The following is a 21,136-nucleotide window of genomic DNA, read 5'->3' as shown; positions in this document are numbered from 1 at the left end:
GAGCACGCGCTCCCGTATAGCAGAGCACTGAGAGCACAACAGACTTCAGTGATCAGAGCGAGAGCGTCGCGAAATGTCACAAAAGGAGTGTTTTTTTGGTTGCCAGGGCAAGACAACCCTGCACAGATTACCAAAAGAGAAACAGCATTAAGGGACCAGTGGATGGAGTTTATTTTTACAGAGCATCAACGGAGTTGTGCAAGAGTTTGTTCCCTGCATTTCGAAGATTTCGTTTTACAAACAAGGCCCAGTTTGACGACGGATTTGCGTATCGTTTATTTCTTAAGGATGATGCAATCCCAACGAAAAAGGGTCACGATCGTGTGTTGGAACCGCAGGCGGTGAGTAAAACTGCTTCAAATATCTCTGCCTCCTTGTTAGTGCGTCCGCCTCCCATGCCGGAGACCCGGGTTGGAGCCCCGCTCGGAGCGAGTCGTTGCTGCTGCTGCTCTCGTTCAGTTTCAGCCTCGGGATCGGATTCTGGATCATAAATAAACGGCTGAATCTGACTGTAAGCCATGGTTTGTTTTGGATGATGGTTTTTTCCTCAAGGTAATGTCACAGCTTCCAAACGCTCTCAACGCAAAAGCCTACTGGCGCTCGTGATTCTTTAGCTCCGCCCACACGTCACGCCTCCAGTCGGTCGTGTTTTTCCGGGAAAAATCGGTACAGACTATCTTTCTCTTATGAATATAATAAAACTAAAGACTTTTGGGAGTTATGAAGGTACTCAAGATTAACAGGATATTGAAAGAAAACGAGCATTTCACCCCCCCTTTAAGTGGAGTAATGACGGTTCATAATCTTAAAGGGACAGTTGCATACATATATAAAAAAAAATTGTTGATTGTATAAAGCGATTATGAATCTTCAGAAGAGTGGAATTTAGCCACTCATATTGTATCCGTTACTTCTACAATCTCTGTATGGCAGTGTTAATTTCGTTGACGAAGACTATGACGAAAAATATTCGTCAACTAACCTTTTTAAAGGACGAAAACTAAATAAAAACTAAATAAAAAGTCAGATATGATGACGAAAAACGTGACGAAATATAACTGACACTTTAGTCAACGAATAAAAATGAGACAAAAATATATGGGAGGGACGAATGGAGAAGAGATCCAATCAGAGCGAATCTTTGAGGGTAGGTCTATGCAGAAGCAGCCGAGCCATTTTAAAAAGCCGCGGCAAATGCAAGCGCAACAGCTAAACAAAGCAGCAGTTACACAGAAAAGAGAACAAAGATGAGTTTGCAGAAATTCGCACAGTTTCGAGGACGTTTTCATAACAGTTTAGTTGTTTACACAGGGAACTACACTGCGACCTTTTGAAATGCCATTGCGACCCAAATTTTTATGGGTTCGTAAATGTATCACTGATTATTTTTGTACCTACTTATGTGTAATGCTATATGTTTTAATATGAGCATTTATTAAAACAGAAATGTGTATTTTAAGAATACGTTTTATAACGTGCTCCGAGCATTCAACACATCAAGTTGGCTTCAGCCCCGCGATGCGGGAAAGTTGAACTGAGCAGCTGGTGACTCGGGCAACAGTGAACCGAGATCTCCTTCAGGACGTTTGCGTCCTTCTGCACCTGAACGAACAAATACAAATCGCATTTTAAATAAACATAAGAAAAAACGCGAAAAGTGAAAGAGCTCAATTCAGCAGCGCGGTGTTCTGGTGTTCAGGGAGCAAGCAGAGACGCGTCTCAAAGTCTTCTTGCTTTTGTACCGACAACAAATACATACTAAATATGTCGAAATACCCGTCTTGGAAAGTGTGTTCGAAAAAGTCTGTAGTTATGTCTTCAGTGAAAGTAAAGAGTTGGAAAGAAATCGGATGCGTATCTTTATAATGGATGCATTTGTCTCTTAAAGTGACCGCGCCTAATTTACCAGCTCTGCTGTCAGTGTCTTTAATGTATGAAAATGAAAGTAAATCACTCAATGCTCTTGATTGAATTACTTTGTAGTTTTAACAAGAATTTATCCAAAGTCAATCCAAAAATCAGATAGAATAGATTATATTGTTTTACTAGTGTCTAAAAAATACAAAAAAAATATATATATATATTAGGGACCTGAGCATGTTTTGCTTAAGTGTTTCTTTCTTTAATTGCTAATGCAACCTTTTCACACCACAGACTGAACCAAATTAAGCATTGCATCCGACATTATCAAGATAAATTTGTTGTTCTGACACAGTTTAACCCTGAGTTATTGTCATATTTTATTACCAATTTCTAAACTACAGCAAATAAACTGTGATATTGTAAGAAACGTTGAAGGTGTCTGAATACTTTTTGTTTTGATTGTGTATTTTATTTTACAGTGAAGACTATGCAGTGCTATTTTAAATGAACAAAAACAAACTTAAAAAAATGTAAACTTTGTGTAAATAGCACAAATAAAGAAATAGAATGAACATACAATACAAATATAATATAGGTGGTTGTCTATTTCAATAATACTGTACTTCATCTTGAAAGAATGTCATATGCATTGCATATCATTCAGGACGAATGCATATCTTTTTCAGAGAGCATGTATATTTTTCATTGAGAGCAGGCCTTATGTTTATTTTATAAATACCATTCCATAACAGACTGATGGAAACATTTAGTCAAGTCAACTAAGTTGACTTTGTTCTACTAAAAAAACTAGACTAAGACTAAAAGACTTAAGACTAGACTAAGACTAAAACTCTTATGATATTTAGTCGACTAAAACTAGACTAAGACTAAAACATTTCAGATGACTAAAATGTGACTAAAACTAAATGGTGTGTTATTCAAAAGACTAAGACTAAATCCGAATTTGCTGTCAAAATTAACACTGCTGTATGGACTATGGAAATGTAGGAACAGAAATCCCTGAGTTCATCTAAAAAGTTTTGGGGTTTAGAATGACATGATCTATGATTTAAATTTCCAGTTAATTGCATCAAATGTTGATCTACATTTATCTTTCCAGCTAGCCAAATACAACTAATTATTTACCTTGGGGAGACTCTCACACCAGGTCTGTTGTTGGTCTTCCATGTCCCTTTGTTCCTGATTGACACATGCTGTTGACAGTTGGGGGATCATTAGTGGCATTCCATATGTCATACACCTTTAATCTTACTTCATACTGGGTCATTTTGTGTCAGATCATCCACAATTCAGAAACTTTCCTGAATCAAATTTGATATTTTAAATTTTTTTTTTTCTTAAACCAAAATATTGAATGTCACAAGATTGTTGAAGTCAACAGATTTTACTAATATAGCTACCAATCTTTATGTAAAAAATAAAATAACAATGCTGCCATCTTTCTAATTCCATTGTTATTTGGTTGTTAAATCTTCATGTTGACCCCCCCCCCCACTCTCTTTTATTTATGGCATTCATTTTTTTAATTACTATTGTTTTTTTATTATTATCATCATTATTATTTTCCATTTACCTTTTTTGTTAAGTTTTGGAATGGCTGGAGGTTTTGGTGCAGGTGGAACACTTGCTTTGTTTGCAGCTTTTCTTTTTTTAATGGGTGGTTGTTCTGCTACCTTGTCATAGATATGATCTGTACTTGTTTTCTTTCTAGGAAAACAAAGATAAAAAGAACAACTGCACACATTCATTGCCTCTTTGTGTGATGTAGCAAATACTCATAGAAATATGCTCAATAACTTTTCTGCTGTATTTCTCCTTAAAGGGTTAGTTCACCCAAAAAAATTTAATTATGTCTTTAATTACTCACCCTCATGTTGTTCCAAACCTGTAAGACCTTTGTTCATCTTCAGAACACAAGTTAAGATATTTTTGATGAAATCCGAGAGCAGTCTGATCCTGCATAGACAGCTTTGCAACTACTACCTCAAGGCCCAGAAAAAAATAAGGACTATAGATGCTTCAACCTTAATAATGAAGTGAGGATAATACTTTTTCAGCAGTAATTTTTTTTCTGTGTCAGTTTCTGACATGCATTCATGAGAGGTGCTGATGCAGGAGCCAGCATTTTGACAAAAAAAAAAAAAGCACTGTTTTAACAATGACTTTAATACCTTCCTGAGATGGTAGTGGCATTGATGTCTATGGGGTATTTTATCAATAATATCTTAATTTGTGTTCCAAAGATGAACGGAGGTCTTGATGTTTTGGAATGACATGAGGGTGAGACATTTTTGGGTGAACGCTCCCTTTAAGGCCTCCCTTAAAACATTTATACTACTGGGGTGTTGAATGCTTGAATCTGATTGGCTGACGAACATTGTGAGGTGTGTAATTATTGTCTGTGAAACGCACGGCGAACGTAGTTCCAGGCAGCTCTCTCCTGTAACAAATTACAGGACTAACAAAAACCAATCAGCTAATCAGATTCAAGCATTCAACGGCCTCATAGTATTAAACAGATGACACATGAAGGCAAATGATGCCATTTTCATTTGTTAAATCATTTCTTTTGTCTTTTTGCGAGGACCTACCTGGGAATCCTTTTTCCAGCAATTTCAGGTTCTGAGTTTATGTCAGAAGTATAGCTGGCCTTCTTCCAATTGTTGGCTACATTCTGAAATGATGCTGAAAACAAGAAATGCAGGTACGGCTTCATTTTTGTTTATTAAAGCTATATGAGATCATGTTTTACAGTGTATATAAATTATGTGCAAAGATTCTGAAAAATGAAAAACAGGTAATTAGTGGTCGACCGATATTTTTTTGACTGCCGATATCTCAAGATATCAGGATGGCCGATATAAAGTGTGTGTGTATATATATATTGTATATATGTGTGTGTGTATATATATATATATATATATATATATATATATATATATATGTATATATATATATATATATATATGTATGTGTGTATATATATATGTATTAGTGGTGGGCCGTTATCGGCGTTAACGTGCTGCGTTAACGCAAGACTCTTATCAGGCGATAAAAAAAATATCGCCGTTAATCTATTCTCAAAGTTGGGTTGGGAGCTGGGTCTATACTAAGCAAGCTATGACTTTCACCTTGATATTTTATATAACCTACTGAGGCCAGCCTAAAAAGATGCTCAGGACAGTTGACGGGCCATTGCTGCGCATCGTCACGAAAGCTAATCTTTTTCACGTTTTTAACCCTTACCGCTTGTCGATTTAAACATTAAAGCATCCAAACACAAGACGCAGAAAAGCTGAACAGAGTAGCTGGTTACTCGCGCGCTGTGTTCGGTGACGCAGAGAGAGAGAGAGTGAGAGCCGCGTATCATGGACAACGACACTGAACCGAGCTCTCTTCTGCGAAGAGAAAGGCGTCTCAAAACACTTGAACATCGAATTTGCTTATTTTTGCTCTAGTGCCGACAAATACATACAAAATATGTCAAAATATCCACCTTGGAAATTATACTCGAAAAAACTGTCAGTTATTTCTTAAGTGAAAGCAAACAGTTGAGGAAAAAAATGGGATGTGTATTATATCGGATGCATTCCTCATCTCTTAAAGTGACCGTGCCTAATTTAGCGACTGGCTGCTGTAATGTTAATCCAAGAAAATGAAAATGAAAATCACTCACTGCTCTTGACTGAATTAGTTTGTAGTTTTAACAGTCAAACCAAAAATTATTCAGACACCAGATATAATTTTTGATATATATAGCAAAACCGTAATAATGTGAGAAATGTTGAAGGCGTCTGAATAAATGTAGGTTTGATTGCACCACCTAGCTTGATAAACCCCTTCTCAAAGACTTAATGTGACGAAGAGGCTGAGACTGTCGGATCCATCTGCAGTATTTTATTAACACAGGTAAGGGCAATCCAAGAATCGTAACTTAAACAGGCGTGGGTCAAAGGGCAGGCAGCTTAGGTTCACAATCGAGATCAGATTCCAAGTCAAAATCACAAAAACAAACACGAGATACAATCTAGAGGCAGAGTAGGGTAAATCAAGACTTCACAAATGAACTAACAGCAGAGCAGTCCAGATAAAGGGGAGCTAAGGATACACAGGTGAATATAATGCAAAGCTAAGGAGATTAATCAGGAGATAATGAGCAGGTGAGTAATAGGCAGTCCTAATACGCAGGAGAGAGGGATCTGGTGAAACCAGTAGGAGGCGTTGTCGAGCGTTCCGTGACAGAGCCCCCCCCCTGCGAGCGGCTCCGGAAGCGAGGACCTGGCTGACGGCGGGGTCTACCACGGGGTCTAGGAGCAGGTCGATCTGGATGGTCTCGGTGAAAAGCCGCAGTTAATGTGGGATCCAGGATGTCCTGAGACCTGACCCAGGAACGCTCCTCGGGACCGTACCCCTCCCAGTCGATAAAGTACTGCAACACCCCACCGTGACGTCTGGAGTCCAGGATCTCTCGCACCCGGAAAGCCTCCGCGCCATCCACCTCAATGGGGGGAGTCTGCACAGGAGCGACCTCCTCCCGGTTCCTCTCTCTCCTGGGGGCGACAGCGGGTCTGAAAAGGGACACATGAAATGTGGGTGAGATCTTGTAGTGAGCAGGAAGAGCCAAACGAAAAGAAACTGGTGTTATCTGACGTAGAATCTTAAATGGCCCGACGAAACGAGGAGATAGTTTCCTGCTTGGGAGCTTGAGACGGAGATCTCGGGCAGAGAGCCACACCCACTGGCCGGGTCGGTAACTGGGACCCCCACGCCTCCTCCAATCTGCCTGATGCTGGTAACGGCGAATGGCGCGCTGCAAGTGAACATGAGCAGCGTCCCAGGTGGCCTCGCTGCGTCGGAGCCATGCATCTACTGCTGGGAGGTCGGAGGGCTCCCCGGCCCACGGGAAGAGGGGAGGTTGGAAACCTAAGACACATTGAAAAGGCGTTAGACCAGTGGCAGGTTTTAACAGGGAATTCTGGGCATACTCCGCCCAGGCCAGGAAGCGACTCCAGTCCTGCTGATTCTGGTGGCAGTAAGTTCTTAGAAATCGAATCAAATCCTGGTTTAGACGTTCAACCTGCCCATTGGCCTGGGGATGGTAACCAGAAGTTACACTGACATTGATATTGAGCTTGGAACACAATTCTCTCCAGACACGGGAGGTAAACTGAGGCCCGCGGTCAGTGACAATGTCTTCGGGCAGACCAAAGAGACGGAACACATGGTTGAGAAGAGCCTCGGCTGTCTGTAAGGCTGTGGGCAGGCCAGTCAGGGGTATAAAACGGCAGGACTTAGAGAAGCGGTCCACCACGGAGAGGATGGTCGTAAATCCCTGGGATGGAGGCAGGTCCGTAACAAAATCCACTGCGATGTGCGACCAGGGGCGCTGTGGTACTGGCAGAGGTTGTAATAATCCAGCGGGTTTGAGATGGGAGGATTTTACAGTGTTACAAACGGAGCATTGATGAATACATTTTATGATATCAGACTGGAGTGAATCCCACCAAAAGCAATTGGAAACCAACTGTGTGGTGGCCGCGATACCAGGATGACCAGCGCTAGGGGTGCAGTGAACCCACTGAAGCACACGGTGGCGGAGCCGAGACGGAACGAAGAGGCGGTCGGCGGGACATTCTGGCGGAGCGGGATGATTACGTAGAGACGCCGTGATCTCAGAGATTATGTCCCACTGGACAGGTGCCACGATTAGTGCAGGGGAAATCATGGGCTCAGGTTCAGATTCTTCACTGGGACTATCAAACTGTCGGGACAGGGCATCTGCTTTGCCGTTCTGGGAGCCCGGCCTGTAGGTAATCTTAAAATTGAATCTGGAAAAGAACAGAGACCAGCGAGCCTGGCGAGCATTCAAACGCTTAGCTGACCTGATGTACTCCAGATTCCTGTGATCAGTGAGCACTGTAAAAGGCTGACGAGCTCCCTCCAGCCAGTGCCTCCACTCCTCAAAGGCGTTCTTCATTGCCAGGAGTTCGCGATCACCCACGTCATAATTGCGTTCTGCAGAGTTGAGTTTGCGGGAATAAAAGGCGCACGGGAACATTTTCGCAGGGTTACCATACCGCTGAGACAGCACAGCCCCCACTCCTGTGTTAGATGCATCCACTTCAATTATAAACTCCCTTTCAGGATTCCGGGTGATGGAGAATAGGAGCAGAAGTGAATCTTTCCTTGAGCTGAGCAAAGGCCGCAGCGCTCTCCGTTGTCCACTTAAAATATTTACCCCCTCCTCGAAGCAGAGATGTGAGGGGAGATGCAATTACACTGAAGTTGCGGATGAATCTGCGGTAAAAGTTGGCGAAGCCCAAAAAGCGTTGCAGCTCCTTAACAGAGGAAGGTTGGGGCCACTTCACCACGGCTCTGACCTTGCTGTCATCCATCAAAACTTCGTCCGCACTGATAATATAGCCCAGAAAGGAGATACGTGTCTGGTGGAACTCGCACTTGGAGAGCTTGGCATAGAGCTGGTTATCAATCAGGCGCTTGAGGACCGCACGAACATCTTGGACATGCTCCTCAAGGGAATCAGAATAAATCAAAATGTCATCAATGTAGACAATAACTCTCTGATGTAACATGTCCCGGAAAATTTCATTTACAAAGGCTTGAAAAACTGAAGGACTGTTAGACAGGCCGAACGGCATTACCCGATATTCGTAGTGTCCGGATGTAGTAGAAAATGCAGTCTTCCATTCGTCACCACTCCGTATGTGAATCAGGTTGTATGCGTTCCTTAAATCCAGCTTGGTAAAGTAGCGGGCAGTACGAAGCATCTCTAGGGCTGCTGGGACTAGCGGGAGAGGATAGCGGTACTTCACTGTTACTGCATTTAGGCCACGATAGTCGATGCACGGCCGAAGACCCCCTTCCTTCTTCTTAACGAAAAAGAATCCGGCTGAAGCCGTAGATGTAGAGGTAGTGATGAAACCTTTAGCCAGCTGTTCTTCAATGTACGCCCTCATGGCTTCTGTTTCAGGTTGTGACAGCGGATAAACTCTTCCCCGTGGAGGTACAGCCCCAGGCAAAAGCTCAATGGCACAGTCGCCGGCACGGTGAGCCGGAAGATGAGAGGCCTCGGTTTCGCTGAAAGCCAGAGCTAGATCGTGGTATTCATAAGGAATCCTCTGAAAATCCACTCCCTTGAGGGAAGGAAGCGCTGTGGAGTTCAGAACCTTGGACAGCAGCCATACAGTTGATCTGACAGAATGCGGACCACCGGGATATTCTCCCTTCTGACCAGGAAATTTGGGGGTTGTGTCTCTCTAGCCATGGCAGCCCCAAGATTATAGGATGCCCAAGTGAGTGAATAGTGAAGAACTGGATAGTTTCAGAATGCTGTGTCCCGAAGCTGAGCGTGAGGGGTTGCGTGGTGTAATGCACCCCTCCAGTCCCCAGGGGGCGTCCATCCAGTGCTTCCACGGTCACACCAGACTCACATGCGAGGAGAGAAACATGATGAGTTCTGGCAAATGCAAGGTCGATAAAATTTCCAGCAGCTCCAGAGTCAATCAAGGCCTTTACGTTTAAAGTTTGTCCGTTAAACTTCAAAGAACTATCCACAGAGAATAATTTAGAAGAGTGATTAGAACTCACCGCAGCAGAATTCCTGAGTGTTGGATTAACTGGACAGGTAGCTCTCAGATGTCCTGCCTCTCCGCAGTACATGCAAAGATGATTACGGAGTCTCCTCTCCCGCTCCGCCGTAGAGAGGCGCGTGTAACCAATCTGCATGGGCTCCGACTCCGTGCTGGGGGAAGCGCACTCAAAGAAACTGGACCTGAGAGGTGTGCGTCGGGAGCGAATCAAGTTGTCAAGGCGGATGGCGAGCTCCATGATTTGATTCAAGGATTTACCATCGTCGCGGCATGCCAGCTCTCCCTGGAGGTCCGAGTTGAGTCCCTTGCGGTACAGGAGCCTAAGAGGTTCCTCCTCCCATCCAGCTTGAGCTGCGAGGGTCCGAAAAGAGAGTGTGTAGTCCGCTGCGGTGGAATTACCCTGACGTAACATGAGCAGTAGTTCTCCTGGGTCCTTTCCTCCCACTGAATGTTCAAACACCTCTCTAAATTGGGTTAAGAACTCATCATAAGAGGGGAAAGATAGCTGACCTCCATACCAGAGTGCAGTAGCCCATTCCAGAGCTCGGCCGGTGAGTAGTGAGCATATGAAGGAAACGCGGCTCTCATCAGTGGAGTAGGACTGTGTCTGCTGGTTAAAATACAAACTGCACTGCAACAAAAATCCCTTACAGGCAGAAGGTGAGCCATCAAATTTGTCAGGAAGGGATAATTTAGGCTGGTTTGTATTGTTACTCACGGCAGGTGTAACGGGAGCGGATGCAGCGGTACTCGGAGCTTGATTCTCAGCCGTGCTCGGCGAGGATAGGGCTCGGACAGATCTCACAAGCTCCTTGGTAAGAGCTGTTAATTTGACCAGCTGCTGCTGATGGGCGGCCAGCACATTAGCTTGAGAGGATACCTCAGAGGCCAGTCGATGGAAATCTGCTGGATCCTGTTTCGGTGAAGTCTTCTGTGACGAAGAGGCTGAGACTGTCGGATCCATCTGCAGTATTTTATTAACACAGGTAAGGGCAATCCAAGAATCGTAACTTAAACAGGCGTGGGTCAAAGGGCAGGCAGCTTAGGTTCACAATCGAGATCAGATTCCAAGTCAAAATCACAAGAACAAACACGAGATACAATCTAGAGGCAGAGTAGGGTAAATCAAGACTTCACAAATGAACTAACAGCAGAGCAGTCCAGATAAAGGGGAGCTAAGGATACACAGGTGAATATAATGCAAAGCTAAGGAGATTAATCAGGAGATAATGAGCAGGTGAGTAATAGGCAGTCCTAATACGCAGGAGAGAGGGATCTGGTGAAACCAGGAGGAGGCGTTGTCGAGCGTTCCGTGACACTTAATGTTTGTCAATTTTATTTGGGTAACACACATATTCTGAATGCCTTCGGCAGAATTTGAATGAGCCATTTTAATCTAGATTCATCTAGATTAATTTCAAGATCACAGTGAGATTAATCTAGATTAAAAAAATGAATCTATGCCCACCACTAATATGTATATATATATATAAATATGTGTGTGTGTGTGTGTGTTTATATGTATGTGTACGTGTGTATTTTTATTTTAATTATATATATATATATATATATATATATATATATATATATATATATATATATATATATATATATATATTTTTTTTTTTTTTTTTTTTTTTTTTATGTTTGAGAAACTTGAAATGATTTGAAAATGAATTGTATTCAAAATAAAAGTGTAAAATAAATATACTTTAGATGATAACTTCCTGATTCTGTAATTCTATTTCAGTATTTTTCTCAAATAAAGAAATTATTAAAAATATAGAAACAAAGAAAGTAAACATTGGTAATCTGGAAAGTTTGTGGAGATGGTCCTCACTGCAGAACACAAGATCCTGATAATGTCCGGGTTTCAGACACACTGTCTCTGTTTAAATCTAGATTAAAAACGCACCTCTTTGGCCAAGCATTCAAATAATGCATCTTATAATTTTGGACTGCATTTATATCGGAGCAAATGCGTATTATTATTTTTTAGCTTGGGATAAACTAATTAATTTTACTTGGCTGGAACAGCAGCTATGCTAATGATGTCTCTGTTTCTGCTGGGATCTTCATCCCGTGGTAACTAGGATTTACACAAGCTCCAGTCTGGATCCAGAACACCTGAGAAGAGATGATGCTGACCCTCAGAGGACTGCAGATGATGCTAACCCAGAGACAACATACAGAACTTCCACATTTTGGTATAAGTTTGATTGCATAATTGCTGTTTGTTTATGTCTTCTATTGATTTTTCCGATTTTTCTACCGTATGCACATAAACTGACAGTCATCACTGAAAAGCTACTACTAAATATTTTAGAAACTTAATTTTCTGTAAAGTTGCTTTGCAATGATTTGAATCGTAAAAAGCGTTGTACAAATAAACTTGAATTGAATTGTGCTCTGGTGCTCTCATTCTCAGTGCCATCAAAATAAAAGTCCCGCCTCGAACACATCAGCCAAGCAGAATAACTTATCAGCTGATGCCGATATTTGAAAAATTGGCCTTGGTGATATATCGGTCGATCACTACAGGTAATCTGGGGAAAATCATTGTTTAATTTACAGCATCATTTACTCTTACCAGACTCATGCAGGATTCTTGCTCTATGTCTGGTCCACCCTTTTTCTGGCTGTGGTGCCTCCATTGTCCTAACACTCTTCAGCAACCTGTCAAGATCTTTATATGGTGGCCACCAGGACTTGGCAGCTGGTCCAGTCGTCCCTTCTCCCTCAAACTCCACGATTAGGTACATTTTTTTTTTTTTTTGCAAGCCTGAAACTCGTATTTTTTATTAACTCTTAAATGAAACTTAATTTTGAACATTTTATTTCAAATGCATGAACTATGAAACAAAAAGTGCTGATAAAGAATTACTCCGTATGTAGAAGAGGAATTGAAACGAATTGATTGTGATAGGGGACAAGAAAAATTTTACTCTCTATTTCCTCAAACTTGCAGAATCAATCAATCAATCAATCACTTATTTATATAGTGCTTTAAACAAAATACATTGCGTCAAAGCACTGAACAACATTCATTAGGAAAACAGTGTCTCAATAATGCAAAATGATAGTTAAAGGCAGTTCATCATTGAATGCAGTGATGTCATCTCTGTTCAGTTTAAATAGTGTCTGTGCATTTATTTGCAATCAATTCAATGATATCGCTGTAGTAGAAGTGACCCCAACTAAGCAAGCCAGAGGCGACAGCGGCAAGGAACCGAAACTCCATCGGTGACAGAATGGAGAAAAAAACCTTGGGAGAAACCAGGCTCAGTTGGGGGGCCAGTTCTCTCCTCTGACCAGACGAAACCAGTAGTTCAATTCCAGGCTGCAGCAAAGTCAGATTGTGCAGAAGAATCATCTGTTTCCTGTGGTCTTGTCCTGGTGGTCCTCTGAGACAAGGTCTTTACAGGGGATCTGTAGTTGTCCTGGTCTCCACTGTCTTTCAGGGCAGTAGAGGTCCTTTCTAGGTGCTGATCCACCATCTGGTCTGGATACGTACTGGATCCGGGTGACTGCAGTGACCCTCTGATCTGGATACAGACTGGATCTGGTGGCCACGGTGACCTCGGAACAAGAGAGAAACAGACAAATATTAGCGTAGATGCCATTCTTCTAATGATGTAGAAAGTACGGTGTTATGTGAAGTGTTTCCGGTTTCGGTTTACCTAATTAATGCAGCCTAAAAATCCTTTAATGGATTTGGATATTAAAAGCATATTAGTATGTTATGTGTATGCCAGGTTAAAGAGATGGGTCTTTAATCTAGATTTAAACTGCAAGAGTGTGTCTGCCTCCCGAACAATGTTAGGTAGGTTATTCCAGAGTTTAGGCGCCAAATAGGAAAAGGATCTGCTGCCCGCAGTTGATTTTGATATTCTAGGTATTATCAAATTGCCTGAGTTTTGAGAACGTAGCGGACATAGAGGAGTATAATATAAAAGGAGCTCATTCAAATACTGAGGTGCTAAACCATTCAGGGCTTTATAAGTAATAAGCAATATTTTAAAATCTATACGATGTTTGATAGGGAGCCAGTGCAGTGTGGACAGGACCGGGCTAATATGGTCATACTTCCTGGTTCTAGTAAGAACTCTTGCTGCTGCATTTTGGACTAGCTGTAGTTTGTTTACCAAGCGTGCAGAACAACCACCCAATAAAGCATTACAATAATCTAATCTTGAAGTCATAAATGCATGGATTAACATTTCTGCATTTGACATTGAGAGCAAAGGCCGTAATTTAGATATATTTTTGAGATGGAAAAATGCAATTTTACAAATGCTAGAAACGTGGCTTTCTAAGGAAAGATTGCGATCAAATAGCACACCTAGGTTCCTAACTGATGACGAAGAATTGACAGAGCAACCATCAAGTCTTAGACAGTGTTCTAGGTTATTACAAGCAGAGTTTTTAGGCCCTATAATTAACACCTCTGTTTTTTCTGAATTTAGCAGTAAGAAATTAATCGTCATCCAATTTGTTATATCGACTATGCATTCCATTAGTTTTTCAAATTGGTGTGTTTCACCGGGCTGCGAGGAAATATAGAGCTGAGTATCATCAGCATAACAGTGAAAGCTAACACCATGTTTCCTGATGATATCTTCCAAGGGTAACATATAAAGCGTGAAGAGTAGCGGCCCTAGTACTGAGCCTTGAGGTACTCCATACTGCACTTGTGATCGATATGATACATCTTCATTCACTGCTACGAACTGATGGCGGTCATATAAGTACGATTTAAACCATGCTAATGCACTTCAACTGATGCCAACAAAGTGGCAAAAGAATGTTGTGGTCAATTGTGTCAAATGCAGCACTAAGATCCAATAAAACTAATAGAGAGATACACCCACGATCAGATGATAAGAGCAGATCATCTCAGTACTATGATACGGTCTAAATCCTGACTGGAAATCCTCACATATACCATTTTTCTCTAAGAAGGAATATAATTGTGAGGATACCACCTTTTCTAGTAATCAACCTTTTTTCAGATATCAACTGTTGTTGAGAGGTCATCCACTAAATGAATGCCAAGTGTAGAGGATGGCAGTGGATAGTCAAAAAAGGATTCCTGGTGGTTGAAGGTATTGTAAGCAACATAAATTTCATCCCTTAATGAAATTATGTTTTGCAGCTTAGCAACTTTGCCGCCAATGCAAACGTGACTGTTTGCCTTATCCAATTTCAGAGTGTGTTGGCTTGTTCTCAACTCTTTATATTGTGCATCATGGAAGGATGCAGGATGCAGGAAGAGGACCAGTCGCATGTGGTTTTTTGAGCAGATGTGGCCTGGTTTTGCATTTCTGAGTCTTTTTATTATTTGACTGAGTGGGCATGTTGGTTTCCTCAGAAGTCTTTTGAGTTTGTTTAGGTGATTCTCATACTTGAAAGCACTGAAGTTGTCAAGGACACCATGCTTTTTCGCATCATCTGCAAGATGTACAAGGCAGAGTGCATTGTAGGACAAGAATTGTGGACCATACAGTTGACCAAAGTGAGAGACAACGAGCACCAGTAAGTCATTGGCATAATCACAGTAGTCTTCAATCAAACTGTTGTTGCACGGGATGAAGATTCCCACAAAAAGTAGCAAGAAATTTTTGTACACCTGTGTGTTAAGGAGATCTTTCATCATGACAGGTCCGGTATACAGTAAAAACTGCCTAAACTCTGTTGCCTTCCACCTATCAATTTCTCTCAGTGCCCTTGGTTTCATTGCAAACTCCATGGGCACACTTCTCCGAGCATTTAACAGTCTTTCTGACAATGTGTTTATTTGAAATCCTGACAGCCTACAAGTCAGAGGACCCATCTTCAGCCACAAGAGAAGAAGCTGTCTCATGATGGTGCATGTAGTCGAGGGGAAAACCAAAGACCATGTTTAGGGATGTTTCTTCAAGAGGTGATGGACCGTGATGATGATCAGCATCTGTCTTATTTCTGAAGCTCTCATTAGTTCTTAAAGGCATGTCAGTTCTTGGAAATGTCATTCTGTTTTCTAGGTACAAACCATCCTGTGTGCATTTTTCACATCCGTGATAGCCTGTGTGACCTTTAACATTTTTCAGGAATGCATGGGCAGGTGCATCACAGACCATCGAAGAGAGTATTAAATTGAACATCACTCCATCGAATTCAAATCCTTTAGCTAATTCATTTACTTCAGAGATGAATTCTTGAAGGTACTCAGCTAGGGATGTAGGTTTACTTGTGCCACAAAATAAACCTATTGTCACTGGTTCCTCTTGTTTGATGTTTTGCAGTGTCTCTAGGATGGGCCAGAACTGGGCCAACCCCGGATTCCTTTATGGCAATTTGGCCCAAATGCGGGCCAGATCAGGTCCAGTTCTGTTTTGGATCTGGTCCAGAATCATGCCGGATCAGGGCCAGCTCATATTGTAGACTGTACATCCCCCCCCCCACACACACACACATGCTCTCTCTCTCTCTCTAAAGTAGTATACATACAGTATCTAGAATTAAAAGAATCTTGTCATATATATTATCTAATCTCTTATGGTCTTATGCCACTGAATATTTTTCTTTAGGTTTTAACATGAAATGCTCAGGCAATTAAATGTTGAAAGTACTACTTTAGATAGACAATTAATTTAGAACACCTTTTTACACTAAAATACAACCTGATAAATTAGTGTTAGCACTAAATCACAGCCACTACTTCACAATAATCATGCATTCAAAAAAACAAAAAAACAAAAACAAATTGGAAACAAAAGATTAAAACAGTGGTAAATAATAATAATAATAATGCTATGTTTATTTTATATAGCACATTTCATACAACTCAAGGTCGCTTTATAATAATGAAGTACAAATAAACATGACATAGAAAGATGACAGAAATTATAAAAATAAACAGAATGGTAATAATAGAAGTCAGGGAAACAAGTGACAAAAAGATATGTTGGTCTTCTTTCTTGAGTAGAAAAGAGGCAGCAAAAAGCTGCATCAAAAAAATGTTCATATTATGAACCGCAGACCCATCATGAACCAAACAGAACGGGTAGCAAAGCCATGGAACAACAAACCCATTCACATGTGCGATTTAATTCCCATGAGGTATCTGCAAACAAAAGACCAAGAAGAAAGCTGTTAGTTTTGTTGAGATCTATTGAAGCACTGTTCAGAGACAGTCACAGACAATGATTAACATGTGAAATACATGTTGTCTTCAGCGAAGGCTTAACTGATAGATGGATCCAGCATTCCTAATGCTAGGTACACACAAAAAGATAATCAGGCTGATTTTGGGCTGATATCCCCCTTCCGACAATCCTAGCTATGTCCTGATTATCTTGATGGTTCTACAGATTATCTTATCATATTTTCTCTTGGTGTGAGGTGTGTTAATTGTGTCCAAACCTGATCGGAAGAATGTTGGACCCGCGAATCATAAATATTCAACATGTTTAATATTTATGATCAGAAATCCTGATGTGTGGGGGGAACCCCGAGGACAAACACAATGCACGCTCTGGAGATTATCATGTGAAACTAAACAATATCCAATCAGAAAGCGAGATGAAAATGTGGTCTATTACATTTTGAAAATCATATAAAATGTAAAGAATATTTTGGTGTGTACCCAGGATAAGGTGACCATTAGTTCTCGGGAAACCACCCTGATGGCTAGTAAAATGCGAAAGCCTCTTATGCTGTTTATATCTGAAATTTACCTCAGTTAATGCCTCTTTGGCTCTTTCACGTTCTTTCCGGCCGCCGCCACGGTCAGAGGCAAGATTGAACCAACGGATAGCGTAAGAATCGATGTCAGTATCTGCTGCTCCAGTAGAGGACGGGTTACTCCTTACAGCTCCTGTTGAAAAACAAAATATGTGCAATAAACATCTCAAACTTCCCCAGACTACTAAGCTCCTAAATGATAGTTCTTCAGTTATACATTGTCCATCAATTAAGGGATAAATGGGTATATCAACGATTTAAATATTCATTTAAAGGGAAACATATACCGGCAAAACAAATCCAATACTCCTGATGATGCATTGAGGGTTTTATTAATTTGCTGGTATATGTATGACTCTCAAAGTGACGGTAGCATTGACTTCCATTATAAGAATTACAGAGGACCACAGCTTCATTTAAACATCTTTACGGTTCAACAGAAGAAAAAAAAGACACCTATATTTTGAATAGCCCGAGAGTGAGTAAATTAACAGAAAATTAAACATTTGGGGTGAACCATTCCTAGAAATTAATTTTAAGAAATAGTAATATCTTAGCCATAAATATTATTTAGGTTGTGGAGATGGTTTATGAAATACTCTTAACACTCAGCTTCTTGGTATCGTATTATACTTACTGATCAACAAACTTCTTGTGTGCATTTCTTTGAAACACTTCTTCCCATTGACTCCTTTCCAGTTAATTTTTTTAGCTACTGAATCTGAGAAAAGCCTATGAAGTATGTTCCAGGTGATTCTTTTGGTGTTTTGTCCTCCAACAGCACCCAGAGCAGATATCTGAAAAGACAAACATACATTATATAAAACTGTATAATTCTATTTTCTGTTTTGATTAATGAACTGAAAATATAGATGAGAGCAGTGAATACTTTATAAGCACAGAATAAATTTGTACAACAATTGTGAAGTAGCATTAATAATAATAATAATAATAATAATAATAAAATAATAAAAGACACACTATGTTTTGTTTAGCCCGTGCGTTTCTTGAATCTTTAAGCCACTCCTCCAGCTCCTCAACTTCAGGCATAGTGGACAGTGGAACACTGATATTGTGAGGCATGTCATGGCATTTCAGCCACAGGATTTTCTGTCCCCAGTCGTGCAGCAAGATTACTGACAGCAAAGGCAAGCTGTGTTTGCTGTTCCTTAACATTTTCTAACAATGTTAGAATGTGCAGCTGTGCAGCTACAAAAAGAGTTAAGAAAGCATTTAAAGACCAAAAATACAAAGTTTTCTTAATATATATAATTAGAAAAATTGTAGAATGTTTTATATTTAAAGGATTTTACCAGAGCAAGGAATAGGTCCAGTGCCCATCTTCCCCAGTCTAAACGTGGGCCTGAAGGAATGCTCCTTTGACATTTGAGGCATGGCAGAGATGTGGCCCATAGAGCTTGATGGCCTGTCAGAGGTAGGTGTAGCAACTGGAGGCACTGAGACCAGGGAGAGAAAAGATGAACTCATAGTTTTTGCCCATATGTAATAACTTTGATGAGCAAAGATTAAGCAAAATAAATTATTTTAACTGTATAATATCCATCTTCAAGAGGCATCAGATTGGGGACATATCCAACAGAGCAGTGGCGTAGTGGACTGGAAGGCATTCCAGCTGCATTAAAGTGGACAGGTGGTGCTGCTGTGAAACATGAAAATGACAATAATTAGATTTTTTTAAGTGAATAACACATCATATATTCAGTATCATACTAATAAATCCTTCAAGTATGAGTCATGAGTCACTGAGCTCATGAAGTTACATTAACTGCATCAGTCCCATAGAAGTAACTTGATTTAATACTGTTATGTTAATGTTACAACTAAACAGTTAGATATTAACAAAAACATTGATTACAAAATAATTTATTAATAATTAATGGAAACGCAGGAATGTACCAGTGAAAGAAGAATATTCAGTCTGCCTCAGATCTGGCAGAGGTCTAATGGAAGTCTGGCAGGTTTCAGTTGATGGTATGTCAGGAGTAGGTGGAGGAATAGGTGGTGGTAGACAAGTGGAGAGATTGTGGTATCTCCTCTTTATACCACCCTCTGGCTCACTGTCAGAATCTGTATCACCAAAGATTTGCCTAGCAAACAAAAACAAATTACAATGGACCATAAAGATTTTTTGGGCATCAAATATCAACAGCTTGATTTAAAAATGTAAGAACTGCTTATACTCAACCAAGCTAAATATTCAATTAGCCTACTAAGCCTGTACTAGGAATCTTTACTTCACTTGACATCTCTAGTACTGCAAGACACAATAGTCACTATACAAAGAATCCATTGCTTGCTTTGATAATTAGAGCCAATTACACCATAGCAAAAAAGATGTTTGCCCAACCTAATATGTTAGCTCTATAGTAGTGTTGTCAAAAGACTTCCAAGTCGGTAATGAAAATGAAAAAATATGGCGATAACAGCCTTTCCTTCTAACATTTTGAGCACTGTTGAACGGGTTCTTTAAAATTTCAGTACCAACTTTGTATCAAAGTCTGTACTTATGACAACAACACACTATAGTTAACAAATATATTTCTAAATGTAATTTCGAATGGTGCATGTGTCAGTCTTTTAGAATATGAAACCTTGGCTTAATTTTTCTCTTCCTAATGACGTCTTCCTCATCATCTGTTTGTAACTCAGAGGTATTACAGGTCAGTGAGGCCCTCAGTTTGTCTCTTTCTTTAAGGTAATCACCTGATCAAAATTGACAAATAAAAAAATGATTACTCGCATGCAGGAAATGATGACTGTGTCAAAAATGCATCACTTTAGACAAAGTACACTATCAAATCCATTTTGCAGTATTATCCAACCACTTGAGTAATTACTGTACTACTGTACTGTATTATTTTGTACATGGGGGTGGGGGGGGGGGGGTTACAGTGCTACACTACTATCTCCTTATAGCAACAACTATGACATGTGACAAAATATTTGGCTGGTGTTCCAAATCCCTCAATTAATGGCAGAAATGAATGACTATTTTGACAGAAATAGACCATTAATAATTATAATTTTAAATCTGTTTGTTTACAGAGTTGGTGTATTTCATAACACCTGAATTATGTTTGTAAATCAGATTCTTACCAGTTCTTGAGAGGACTCCGACATCAAACTTTTTCCAGTCTTCTCCTGGCTCTTCACATTTTTGAATAGCTCTATTTATGCGTTCATCACTTTTATAATTTGGCCACCAAGTGACACCATCCTCAAACCACGACTCGGATATAATGTTGACAGTTTTTGTTTCTGTAAATTCGATGAGTAGAAACATCTAAAAAAAAGAAATTGTTGCAGAAATTATTACATATTTGAAAAAGTTATCCATTAGACACAATATTTGAAACACTCCTTTTGACATTTTCTTTCAATCAATATATTTGTTTTTTTTTTATTCTGTTATAACCAGCATAGCCTGCCTTTTCCTGTAAAGATTCAAAATTGTAGATGCACAAGGAACACCACATCTAATCCAGTGTTACTCCTAATAATTTAATTTCATGGTTAGAAAAGCTACCACGGTAGAGTAAACAGAGAATTGACAAACAAACACCATCATTCTCTCACTCACATCTAGAAATCCTACAATACTAAATTAAAAGTTATCTACTCTGTGGAGTTTAATTGTAAACCAACAAGTTTACATGTGTACATTCATTCTCAAGGTCTCACAAATATGTGGAAGGAAAAAAACAATTCCTTCCCCGTAAATGGTAGGTAAACTAATATCAAGATAAATATTGGCATTGTATGATATGGGGAACAAAATCATGATAATATTTTACGGGGGGAGTACTCTGGGTTCTGGGCCAAACTCTTTACCCCCTCTAATTGTAGATGAGTGTAAACTTGTGAATTAATGTAAAATGTTGTCTCAGTTAGGTTGC

General features: G+C 40.2%; 2 long non-coding RNA genes across 2 annotated transcripts; one reads left to right on the top strand and one right to left on the bottom strand.

Moving 5' to 3' along the window:
• Nucleotides 1-4,476: 4,476 nt before the first annotated feature.
• LOC113047536 (uncharacterized) lies at nt 4,477-12,514 on the bottom strand. The gene is made up of 2 exons (XR_003276295.1): nt 12,085-12,514; nt 4,477-4,569 (listed from the first exon to the last, which is right to left on the bottom strand). It is a non-coding gene; the product is annotated as an uncharacterized LOC113047536 (long non-coding RNA).
• Nucleotides 12,515-14,451: 1,937 nt separating this feature from the next.
• LOC113047513 (uncharacterized) lies at nt 14,452-15,772 on the top strand. The gene is made up of 3 exons (XR_003276267.1): nt 14,452-14,599; nt 14,704-15,029; nt 15,307-15,772. It is a non-coding gene; the product is annotated as an uncharacterized LOC113047513 (long non-coding RNA).
• The last annotated feature ends 5,364 nt before the right edge of the window (nt 15,773-21,136 follow it).

Source organism: Carassius auratus, chromosome 28 (assembly GCF_003368295.1).
Source record: "Carassius auratus strain Wakin chromosome 28, ASM336829v1, whole genome shotgun sequence".
Classification (NCBI taxonomy): domain Eukaryota; kingdom Metazoa; phylum Chordata; class Actinopteri; order Cypriniformes; family Cyprinidae; genus Carassius; species Carassius auratus.
Note: the sequence above shows the minus strand (reverse complement) of the source record. Positions and strands in the feature narration are given on the sequence as shown.